Below are 11,253 nucleotides of genomic sequence, written 5' to 3'. Positions count from 1 at the left end.
AAATTGTTTACAGTGTTGATATTTATAGTAGTCCTGTGGCCCTGGTAAACAACTATGGTTACAGAAATTACCCCACCTCTTTATGCTTTATGAAATAGCATGTTTCAAAGAAACAGCTTTTCCCATGTGACATATTAGCATCCCAATACCTTACTTGTTTACCCATGACAAGTCAAATGCAGAACCTCTAAATTTCCATTCTTGGCTCATAAATCAACTGAACCACTTTGTCCTCATTAATCAGTTAGAACAAAATATTTGGTAACCAAACTTGGGTTAAGTCCTTCTGCTTGCCTCAGGCCCTGAACTTTGATCCACCCTCAGCCCAAGCCAGGAGACAACCTCTCAATAACAGACCCTTCTGAGACTAGGCTAGCTCAGGGTGAAGCATTCTCTGGTTTACTATCTGATTACTCCACTTCCACTCATTCCACATCCCCACCCCTGTTTCTTCTTAATCTCGTGTATTCGACCCTATAAGAGAAAAATCTTTTTCCGCCTGATCTTTGAAATGCTTGCAGATCTCACAATCTGATATTCTATTAGCATAGTCCTTCTCACTCTATTGCAGTAATTTCTTCCCTGCTCTTGGAATAATCCTTTCAAATAAAGTTTCTCTTTACCTATTTCTGGAACTGTTTATCATTTGACATTGACCAGTGGAGCACAATGGCCAACCCATAGACAGATCCAAGAATTTACAGATGTTTTTATTATAAAAAAGAAGGAATTACAAATCAATGGAGAAAATGTTATTAACTAGCTAATATATTATGAGGGGGAAACTGGTTGGCCACATGGAAAAATTTAGTAAAATAGAAGCCTAGCTCATTATGTTAAAAATAAATTTTATATGTGTTAAAAGGCCTAAACTTGAAATGGAAAATTATTGTTATAAAAAGAAAATAGTAGATATATTTATGACATAGTTAAATAAAAATTTCTTTAGACTAGTTCCAAAAAGGTACGACTCATATGAGTAATGGGGTACATTTGACTTCGTTAGAATGTATGCCTTCTGAGAGGAAGGGGAAAGACATATTAAGCAAATTTTAAAAGATCAAAAATGCATAGAATGAGAAGAGATTGCGTACTCAGAATATAGAAAGAATTCCTACCTTTTCTATTCCTCTTCTCCAAAATTTTCTAAACGACTCAGTCCATATGGTATTCGGCGCCTAATCAGAGAGGACAAGAGCCCTGGTTATACGGGGAGATGCTGGAGCCTGAGCAGTATGTGGAGGGAGGGTGTCCATGCAGGGGATGAGGGGAGTAGATGGCAGAGGGGAGGAGCTGACTTAAAGTGGGAGGGTCTAGCAGAAGTCAGCGTGGGCATGTTGAAGTAAGACTTGCAGGAAGGAAAAATCCAGAATACGATGAAGATGGCCCTTAAACAGAACAGACACTTTCCACTGAGGTGGGATGATATCTTTCTACCCCAATGTTACAGAATTTCTAAATTGATGAGATAATTTAATTATAATAAGTAATAAATGACTATATGATAGCTTACAGTAGTATACATGTTTATTTCTCACTCTCAGGTCTGTGGAGACGTTGTGTCTATACTGGGCTCTTCTAGGATTGGCCGAGCTTTCCTCTAGGTGGTTGGTTGGGTTCGGTTGTCTTCTATTGGCTATTCAGAAAAATTCATCATGCTGAATGGAATGTCTGAAGTGCAAGAGGCAAAGCAAAACAATGTAAAATACTTAAGACCTCTGCTGACACGTGCTGACACGTGCTCGATAAATCGCTCTGCTCAAAGCGAGTCATACCCGAGTCCAGCTTAGGGACTGTTACTCCACCGGGAGACACAGCAAACTCATACGTAAGTCGAAGACTTGGCTCTATTTTACTGCAGCAAGATCAGAGGAAAGAATAGGATCGATAGTAAAATCTACCATAATAGGTACATACTATTTTTGACTTCTTAGATAAAGGACAAGAAGTTGAGAGTATTTCCTCCTTATTTTCTTCTACGCAAGTTAGCATATAAGATTGTCTACATTTGAAAAGAGAAGTAGTGAGGTATTTGTATACATTATTTCAGGGAAATTATGAAGGTTTTGAATATATATTGAGGATAAAGATGTGGACAGAAAAAATTGATTTCCAACCAATTTCAAGGATCTAGCAGAGGCTGAAGACCATGCATTTGAGATTTCATTAAGTCAACAAGGCTTAGGCCACGGCTCCAGGAGTGGTTGCTGAAGGAGAGAGCACAGGTAATGATGGCCAGAGTTGGGAACCAAAGACTGTGAAATTAAGGTGTTACTGGAAGTGGTTACAGAAGATCGTTGTTGTTTGATGGTAGTTATTTTAGTGGGTAAATAGGTTATAGGCCAAGTATCAACAATGTTAAAACTGTGGAATGATAATACATATCAGTGGCTAAAAGACAGTCCTGAGACCTTCAAACGAATGCATAACTCCTATGAAATTACCTTTTGAATAGGAGTAAAATGGCTGAGTAATTTCTATTTTATGTGGTTCAGTCTATTAGTTTTTACCCATCAGACAGTGGGAAATAATGGTTTGGAGGTAAGAGAATGAGTTACACCTCACCTCCACTCTTCTGCGTATGTGAAGTTTGGAGGAATGGGGGAAAGTGGGCTATTTCAGCCAAAGACAACTAGAAAAAAATGATCCTCAGGAGAATTACAGATCTCAAGTGGGGAAGCTGCCAGATTCATTTTTTGACAGGAATGGTCGGTTTCACACATAGTTTTAAATGTCTCATTGAATAAAATTTAAAGTTCTTGATCTAATAATGTAACTATATTCAAAAGATGCTATATCTGTAATTTGCGTGTCTCATCATATTGTACTTGATGACTTGACAACCATGCCGTAGGGCCCCAGGACTGGACGTCATGTGTTGGTTGTCTCTGTACTGGATTCACCGTGGTGCACTTTATTACATGTTTATTGAATTAATGTATGAATATTTGATAACATAAATTAGCAGGCATGACCTTGAGAGAATTATTCCAGAAAAGGTACTTCTTACTGAAGTTATTTTAAGCGATAGGTTCGACAGTTGTTTGAAATAACACATCTGCGTGGCCACTCAAGCAGGAGATTAAACCTTGAGGAGAAACCCTTGGTTTCTGTGGTTTTATTTTCTACTTGATATGGTATAAGATACTGGTTCCATCTAGTGCAACTCTGGAAATTATATCTCATCCCAATTACTATTCAGAATGCACATTCTTAATATTTCTTATAGGGAAAGAAAAATAATTTCCATTTGTCCTTCAAATTTCTCTCTGGGGCCCCTATAACAAAAGACAGATTAACAAGAGAAAAACACAGGGAAATTCATTAACATGTCCACCTCAGGTATAAATGGGAGCTCCCCAGGGGTAAATGAGTAACTCAAAGTGATGGCTTGGAAATCTGGTTTATATAGCATCTTCAACAACAACAACAACAACAACAACAACAACAACAACAAAAACAATACATTTATGGAGAAATGACACAAGAAAAGCATTTGTAGGCTTCCAAGGGCAGTAAACTGTGGAAAGGTAAGTATGTGGGGGAAACTAACAGTAGGTAAAAGCTAGTTAATAAGGTCTGTTATGCAGATTTTTTAGTGCTTTCTCTAGACTGATAGGATCTAAAGTTGTCTCCAGCGATAAACTTTTGTCTTTCTTAACCAAAAGGGGGAAAAGGGCCACCTTTGTAAGTTTATGCTCTGCTTTTAGGCAAATAGAGGGAAGACGGGGAACTTTTCTTGTATCTGTTTCTTTTTGATTGTCCTCACCTCACAGTAATCCAAAAGTGGCATATTTTGGGGTGACATATTATGCTACTCTTTATGCTAGAACATGAATTTCTAGGAAAAGGTAGAAAATAAAACACTAAAAATATAATGTTTTAAGCACCTCTGAGTGCTTTATCTCCTAAAATTTAAAAGCATTCCACTGTGGTGTATTCTTATTTTTTTTCTGTTTGAAAATTAACTATAATTTTAATGTAATAATTAGATAATGTCATTTAGAAATTTTGTGGTTTTAATATATATGAATTCATTCGAAGGTATCATATATTTACATTTATAGAGCATTTTAATAAATCAAAGCTATTTGAGTGCTTTTAATTGAACATTTATAAAGTAAAATTTGATGCATCGTGTGATATAATTCCAAATAAAAAACAATTGCATGGTTTATGCGTATGTTTGAATACTAATTTCTTATTTCTAATGCCTGCAGCTGGTTTAAAATTTTGCAGTATCTTTTATTCTGTTAATATGTTTGATTGATATATTTAAAACTTCAAAGATATTTTGCTGATATTTGTAGAGCATCTCAAATTGTAGTATGTTATTTAATAATGGATTTAGACTGATTCTTGGATTTAGACTGATTCTTTACTTATTTATGACTCCAATCAGCTTAATTTTATCTGATTTTCTGGAATAAAGCCATTTAGCTACAAAAGATTCAAGCAGTTTGAAGATTATCAAACAGTATGTGTTCTTTTAGTAATATAGCTTAAATTATTCTTATTGTGGAGGAAAGCAGTAAGCCATCCAACAAAAAACATAAAGTGCCACAAAAGGCATTATGATTTATTTATTCAGTGGCATTTGTTTGTATTCTTTATATTTTTATTATACTCCTTAGCTAAATAAAGTTAATTTTCGAAGGGAAGAAATTAAAAATTGCTTTGAATCAAGATCTTATTATTTTCATGATTCCTGAGCATCCTTTAAAATTGATATGCTGTGCTATTCCCAACATTTTCATGCTAAGTAAGGTATTTGAGAATAGAAATAAGAGATCCAGGTATTTGGTGGACTTTTCTTACACAAATAATTTTTTTGTGTGTGAAAACAGTCTTTATTAACATAAGCAAATTATATTCTTTAAAAATTATGATAAAAATTAGGAAAATGGTGTCTTTTTTATATTGAAAGTCTTAACGCTTTCTGAAAATTCGAATTTTATGTTATGAGAGAGAGAAATTAAAATCCAGAATGAGATTGTGCATACATAGGTTTTGTCTGGTAGAACTTTATTCACATTATGCAAACGATTTTTTTTCTCCAAGTTTATTATCATGCTATAGTGGAACAAGAAAGGCTTGCTCTTCTTTCCTGCCACATGTTCATTGAAGGCAAGCAGGAAGCCCTGCTTCACTCCATCCTCAATCTGGGGAGGAGAAGTGTGGCGAAGGACATGCTGTTTTCTCAAAATGCCAACCTAGAAGTGGCACAAGCCTCTCTTGCTCACATTTCATTGCCCAACATGAGTCACATGGACACATTCAACTTCAAAAGCAATGAAAGTGTGATGGCATAGGACGGATGTTAAAATCTTGTGAGAGAACATGCATCTTCTATTGAGTATGTAGAAAAATATGAAAGAATGAATGTCAGTGATATAAGCGATCAATGAAGAATGTTAAAAGCAAATGATAAACCCAGGATACATATAAATGAAATCATACAGTAGTTATCTATCTCTGTCTGATTTGTTTCACTTACCCTAATAAATACCCTGTAGGTGCATCCATGTTGTCGCAAATGGCAAGATTTCATTCTTTTTATTGCTGAATAACAGAATAAAGTTTATCTTCAGTACATGGTTTGGATTGAGCTGCTAGTTTTTGATCACTGTGCTATACTCTATTAGTACAACTGTCACATGAAAATAGTTTCAGAAGAGTTAAATACAATCTCCATGAATTGATATATAACTAAATTATCATTTGCACATATGCTCCCCTTTCCTCAGACCTAGAAGGGAGGATTTTGTTTTCTAGGCTTAATAATAAAGGGGATAGTTACATGGAATCTATTATTCTTAAATGCTGATTGTTGGAGCCAGCAAAATAGTTTTGTCTCTTGAGAGACACTGACAGATGTTTGCTTCCTCTTGAATCTCCAACACTCTTTGATTCAGGCATTTTAAAGCACATCACTGCCTGTGGCCTCAGAGGGTAGCATCATGCAGTCAGGGCACAATGAAGCCAGATGTATTTTGACTTCTGAATAGACTGTATAATTAGGTCTGGCATGAATTATTACAAGAACTTTCTTCTCCTACATCAATAAAGAAAACAATTCCAGTAATTTACTGAACTTTATTCTTACTTTTCCAATATTTTTTAGCATTAATAGAAAGTACATTTGATTAGTTTTAACCATCTTCAGTTATTATTTATTTAATAATTAAAGAATAATTTTAAGTAACACATATCTTTATATTGGTCTAAGGAAATTTCTCTAAATGAATGTATAAAAATAAATTTTTAATATTTTTAAATCATAGATTTATAAAGATTTTATTCCTATTTTAAACTTTTTAAAAACACAAATGCATAAGCAGTCCAACAGAAAGCTGTTTTCTTAAATTAGAATTCTCGGATGAAAATATAAAAAGAATGCAGAGCTGAAAGATATTTGAGTGCTTGAAATTTGCCTTTAAATAAATTAAGTTCTGAATGTATTTAGAAATCTCAATATGTTTCATCATGAATATTATTTTTGTCTGAAAACATTAAATAAATAGGTATCTCTCTTTTAAAATACATATAGTTTAAAATACCCTAATAGACTTGGCTGGGGTAAATCATGTTATTTTCCTGAAAAGTAAACTTTTCTTGAATGTCACTGTGTAGAATTTTGAGCACAGTTGTTCATGCTGGGTTTTCTAAGCTGAAAGATGTCACTGCCGCATCTGAAACACATGGGGCAGAGTGCCAGTGAGAACAACTTGCCCAATATCTGTCAAGCATGGGGCAGTACCCAGAATCCATGAAGAATACTCTGAAGGTCAGGACATCAGCTAACTTCAAAGAGCTCAGAATGTACCTTACTAGAGTATTAAAGTATCCTTATCACCTTTAACATGCAGAGAAAGAACCAAGGTTTCTTGGCTATCAGAAATTAAAATGAATATTGATGGCTTGGTTAGAAATTACAACCTTAGGTAGTATTATGGCAGAATAAGAACGCTACCTCCAATTAAAGAGATGACATAAATTTTTGCTTCAGAATGACTGGAAATTTGGGGGGAATATTTAAAACTAGCAAAAATATTTTTTAGTTAAAAATGCATAGTGAATGAATCCTAGCATTTTGAATAATGGAAAATTAATAATTTATCTAGCATTATAATTAATAGAGAATAGGTGTGCTGATTCAACATAAGATTTTATGTCACTGTATAGAAAAGGATAAAGATGTAGTCATCACTTTTTTTTTTTCTTTCTGCACTATGAACAAGGAATAAATGCCATATTTTTTAGGTATACATTTAAAGTGAAAGTAATAGACATGATCAAAGTGTTTCCATTTGTGTAGGTGTTTCTCAATTGAGGACTAGCAAACAAGACAAAGAAACAGCTACCATGGGAAAAAATGCAGGTTAAATAGAGGGAAAATAGGTAAGGGAATCTTAAATAAATAAACTGAAATTAACTGAAGCCAACCGAAAAGATACCTTCATATCTCACACATTGGGATTTTCTTCTGTCTTAATTTGCAGTGGTTTTGAGTAACATCTTACTTATAGAAGATTGAGGACTTGGAACAATTTTTTATATTTCTCTTCTTACATGTTCTTCAACTACTATTACATTCTTAATGCCTGTCTATCATTTGATCTATTCTTATTTCCCATGAGATCCAAGTTACAATAAAATATTGTCCATTAGGTTTACTAACATGGTTCTAAACTTGACTATAACATAGATCGTTCATATTATACATTTGAAGGAATATCCTGGGTAGGTAATAAAGTCAGAGTGATGAAATTGGGAGATTCTTTCTCTTAATTTAAAAAGAGCATATGTGTTCTATTTATATTTTCTTATTGGGCTTTCTGGTACTTATTAAAATTAAAAAGTAACTTTCTCATGAAAGAAATGAGAATTTATAAAAATTAATAGGTAGAAAAAAGTGTTAAGTGATGATTTTAGTTAATGTTTAAATACATTAAAAATGTTAGCAGATGCACAACAGCTTTATGTTTTCATTAAAGAAAGTCATTCTCATATTTAAGAAGGTGTGAAACTAACTATATTCTTGGAGAGGTCTTTAGGTAATTTCTTTGTAAGCTTTTTGTTAATTAATAATGGCTTCTACTAAATAAATTAGATTTTGTCATACCACAAAGTAAACAAAATATACACATGAAATTGCTAAATGACATATATCTTGCAAATGGGGAGATGAGTTGGTTTCAAATTTTAGAGCAAATTGATACCTAAAATTTAAAAGACAATTTTAAGCAATGTGACATTAAAGATTCGTTGTAAGAAAACAGCTAATAAAAAAATCTTTGTTTTAATAAAACAAAGCCTCTTGCTGCATGAGGCTTTTTTTTTTCTGTAAACAGACTTGAATGGCTTTACAGTCACAATTTTTTTTTCAGGTCTCAGGAGTATTTTCAATTTGAAAAGAATATCTATATTTAGAACGTCACTGGAACAAGATTGATAAGCTACTGTCATTTTAGTGTTCTACTCCATGTATACACAAATTTTCAAAGCAGTGTAGCTAGGTATTCTCACAGTGAGGAACAAACAGAACTGACTTGAAACTCTTGAAAGACAATATACCACTTTTGTAAGAGTCAGAGTAATCAAGCAGAAATAATGTAATTGTTATAACTTTTATATTGGTTTAAGTTTTTAATAATGACTTACATTAACTAACGTAATTAATTCGACTGTGTTCTTTTTCGGTAAATTTTTAAGATTTTAAAAGTAACTCTAAAGTTCTTATGAATATAATAACTCTTAATTCTTCTCAATTCTACTTCTAGTTATGTTAATAAATGTTAAACTTAATAAATCAATACACATAAAGACTATAGTGGTGTATTGATAAATTCTGAGTAAGCAGTTAATTTAATTTAATTTTTAAATTATTTCTTTAAATCTAAATTGTATTTATTTTTTTAAATTTTTCAATTTATTTTTTCTCTTTCTCTTCCCTCCGGTAGTTAATTTTAAATGAAAAGAAATATATTAATTGCAAACAATAAATTAAACTTTGAAGATATATACATGTACGTATAGATGTTTACATATACATTATTTTAAAAAAGATTCTTCTATGTTTAGATGACAGTACCAAACTGTCAGTCTGCCTTTTTCTAACTATTTTTATCAGAAGCATCAGCGTATTTTTCAAAGTATGCCGTAATCCAAAACGAATTAAATGCTTCCAACCTTCAACATAAAATATCAAATTTGGGAAAAATTGAAAATAGGAACATTACAAATATCAAAACATTTAAGTTTTACTCATCAAACCACTCATCATATGTGTTTGTGTATACTTTTCCTGATTTTTCAAATTATTTAAAATGTTTTTGAATCATTTTTAAACAAAATCTATGTTACGAACATTTTCAGAATGCAATAAATTGATCAGCTTCCTTGTCTTGCATATAATTGGGTGATAACTGAAGATACTTCTGGGTATGTGGGAGACTGTCTGTAATATATCATTTATTATCATTTCTCGCTTTTAAACAACACTCTCTTTGCAGCTCTCTAGTGAAGGAGAATATCTGATTTTATACCACGGGAGGATAACAGGTCCCAGACCTGTAGACAAGAGAGTTTGCCCAGCTCTAATTTTGCCGTTGACTGATATCTGACATTCCTCAAGTAACTTGCTTTCTCGAATCCTAGATTTCTCTGTTAGTAAAATTTGAAAATTTGAACGATCTTCAAGGTCTCTTCAGGAACTAATACTATATGTTATCTCCATCCTACGAAATGAAAACATTTCAGTTTTTGTGGTCTTTGTGTCTTACTACCCTCACCGCCCTGCCCCTTCGTTTCAGTTACTGTCCATGTCCAGGTCCCTAATGGATCAGGTCCCTATTATATTGTATGCGTGGAGGCACATTTCTTGGATTAACCCATATAAGATTGTAAACATATTCGCGTACCTCCATCTGAGTTGTCTGAGGTATCTTTTGTTTTAATTTAATATTTTTATATTAAAATACTACAAATATGTGATTTGAAAACATCAAAGAGTATTATAAGTTTATAAAAAATAATAAGAGCTCTCGTTTCCACTTCCTTTCCCTTTCCTGGAGTGCACTTTCAATTATTTTGTTGTTTCTTTTGGAATTTAACTCAGAAAAAAAGTGTATATATGTATATATAGACTCACATATATAAAATATATAACTGTTATTGTATTAATAATAGTAATGCATTTCTCCTTCCATTTTAGACAATAACTACCTAATCCCTATTATCAAAGATAAGAGCTTCACTTTCTTACTTTTGAGCCTTTTTATCTATTTATAACATGCAGTGCTATAACTCAGAGGAAGTAGTCAGTAACAAAAACTCTGTGTAAACTAAATTACAGCATTAGGCTCGATATATCTGTTTCTGGAATACTCTAATACTGTAACATGCTGATGTATTAACCACTTGAGTAAAAAGAAAGGTTAAGACAAAAGAATTAAAAATAGCTATGGCTTCAACGTGAATATAAAACTGATGGTATTTCATTGTAATAGCTGTCATTTGGCAAGACAAATGTGATCACCAGACTGGAACAATAAAAACCTACTTTAAGGGTATAAATAAAAGGTTTATGTAGTATTCTGTGTAGTGGAATGCCAAATTAAAAGTATGTGGATTTAAGGATTACGACACCATGACCATTATCATAAGCCTATTCTGAAAAATAGATGTGAATTACAGGGGTAGATAAGTGTTATCTGTGTATTTAAGAGTTAAGTTCACTGCTAAAAAGAAGCTGGGTGCTGACCTCAATTTAGTGATCATCAATATTAGGAAAAAATGGTAAGTTATAAATTCTCCTTTACAGGCTCTAAAATCTGTCTTGTATGCTGTTGCTCGCCATGTAAGGGAAGCACAATATCATTTTCCTCTATGAGTAGCATCTTTAGTTTCTCAGAAAAATTTTATATGAAAAAAGTCACTACATGGTTGGTAGATAAATGCTCTAGATGAAGTGATATGTTTGGATTAATGAATGCCTTATTCCACGTAATTTAATATTTATACGTTTACTTTCATTAGTCAATTGAGATTTTAAAAATATCCCTATTTTATACGTATATGTATTTATCTTTTTTCTTGGTGCAAAAAAAATTATACTGTTGACTGAAATTTTTGTGCGAACAGGTGTGTCTGAAGCTATCTCTATGTATTAACAGTCTTTTCTGCTCCAGTGAGCACATGTGTAGATGATGCTTTGTTAGCAGAGTGTGTCGCTGAGAACTGGGTTAGCCC

The sequence above is a fragment of the Pteropus alecto genome, unplaced genomic scaffold, assembly GCF_000325575.1.
Source record: "Pteropus alecto unplaced genomic scaffold, ASM32557v1 scaffold17, whole genome shotgun sequence".
Taxonomy (NCBI): Eukaryota; Metazoa; Chordata; class Mammalia; order Chiroptera; family Pteropodidae; genus Pteropus; species Pteropus alecto.
The sequence above is the reverse complement of the archived record's forward strand: the minus strand, read 5'-3'. Positions refer to the sequence as shown.